The sequence below is a fragment of the Aplysia californica genome, unplaced genomic scaffold (genome assembly GCF_000002075.1).
Source record: "Aplysia californica isolate F4 #8 unplaced genomic scaffold, AplCal3.0 scaffold01939, whole genome shotgun sequence".
Classification (NCBI taxonomy): domain Eukaryota; kingdom Metazoa; phylum Mollusca; class Gastropoda; order Aplysiida; family Aplysiidae; genus Aplysia; species Aplysia californica.
In genome coordinates, this window is record NW_004799209.1 from 12,900 (window position 1) to 15,009 (window position 2,110).

The window sequence follows — 2,110 nt, forward strand, 5'->3', positions numbered from 1 at the left end:
CCCCACCCACCCCCGCCGAAATCAAAACCCAGCCGACGACTCCCACGCGAAGCGAAACGAAACGAAGCGAACTTCCGGAGCCCTAAAAAAATCTGTGGCCTGCTTGGTCAGGTGTTTTTTCGTGCCTTAGCTCCAAATCCTTTTATCCACAGCGCTTTGAGTTTTGTCGTCGGGTTGAAGAGCTTATCGATTTCTCCGCGCCTTCAGGTATGTGAACATGCCCTCTCTCCACACCATTCGGCACAGGCCGAGTCGAACGTCTCAATAATCGTCTTTACAGCAGCAGCAATCACAGCGAAGGAACAGTGGCGATTTCAACACATTTCTTTCCTGCTTTTTATTACTGACGTTCGGAAAAAAATGGCTTCACCTTTAATCGGTTTTGGCATTCATGAAAACTTGGCGATCTGATACGTCTGTGTCCTGTAAGGTCGGTTAGGTACGAGCGAGCGTGAATTCTGCAGCGTCAGCGTTTTGCTCATCATGGTGCGCGATATGGGCGGAGAGAGCAACAGTCGTCGAGCAACATTGGTCAAGATTATTTAGAACTGAAACTTTCCCGTCCTTATTCCATTTTCTCGATTTCCGAGGCGATAAATCCCACAAGACTGAAGATCCTGCGTCTGCATACAGCACTGCACAGGGCCAGGGGTGGGAGTGGGAGTGGGGAGTGGGGGTGGGGCATTTGGGAGTAGGGGCTAATGGGGCGGGGTGGTTGTCTTCAGCACAGTAACAGTATCGTTAACGTAACCACTGTCTTCATCATTATAGTCATCATGATCCATCAACAAGGGGAAAAAAATAACGTTTTCGGAGCAACAGTTGCTGCAACACAAACGGTAACAACGACAACAACAGCAGCAGCAGCAACAACATCACTAAAACGTCAGATAACACCAATGAGCTGCATGATCAACAACAACAACAACAACAACAACAACAACAACAACAACAAATGTTACGGACATTCTGAACCATAGCTAGTTGAGGAGGACTATGAGGATAAGAAGTCAAAAGGAGTTCAATCTAAACACATGCGTAAACCCTCAAACGCCTAGGTCTCGCTGTGCCCAACCATACCACGCTGACAATAATGAATAATGCCTTACGCATGATGCCAAAGTATTGTATTATTAATGTTCTCCTACCGCAGGAACCTAGCTATCTAGAAGCCCGATCAAATTTCTACCATTTGGCTGTCCTCAGATCAGTGGGCCGAGTAGGTTGGTGAATCACCACAGAATGTAACCTTTGATAAAATAAAACTATGACCGGGAACCCAACACGCGTCTGAATGACGTCATTTCTTTGAATTATTCCACAAAATCGAGCGCTCTTTCGTGGCTGGGTTACTCGCAGGCTGCAAGAATTTTAATGGGACAAACGCCAGTTGGTGGATCTTAGCTTTGGACAACAGTTAGGTCTTCTACTGCAGCGATAAATATCAACGTTCTTTTCTGTGTCAAATCTTACGTATCATTCCTACCACCGACTTTCAAATAGTATTTTTTAAAGGAAACAATGATTTAAAGAAAACCCCGCCCAGTGCATTTTCATAAAAATGTAAAAAGTCGAGAAAAATATCTCTCTAGAATTGCCATCATTGTCCTAGCTCAGTGCTCTTGGCAACTAGGGTGGTATCGCCCACAAGTGGGTGATTTGGTAGTTTTGGTGGGCGGTGGGGACCACCCAGATATTGACAGCCTGCATTCAATGCCCCACTAGGAATTACATGTAGGTGGGCGCTACGAAAATCTTAGCCTCTTAAAAGGGGGCAAAAGTGGGCGCTGGCGGTAAAAAAACTGACAAGCTCTGATCTAAAAATAGACAAGGTCTGAAATTTTGCAAAGTTCTCTCTGAGTCCTCCTCTTGTCGAATCTTTTTTCTTGTGAGACCCGGCCAGGGAAAGAGGAGAAGGGAGAGATAAAGGGAGGGTAATAGGAATAGCGATGAGAGCACACGCGACACAACGTGCAAACAAACGCACATGGGCAATAAAAGCAACGAGGACACGAACAAGAACAATCATGATAATAACGATACTGATATCCATGATAATAGTAATGATAATAAGCAGTTGAAAGAAGACGGGAAAGGGGAGGGGGAGGGG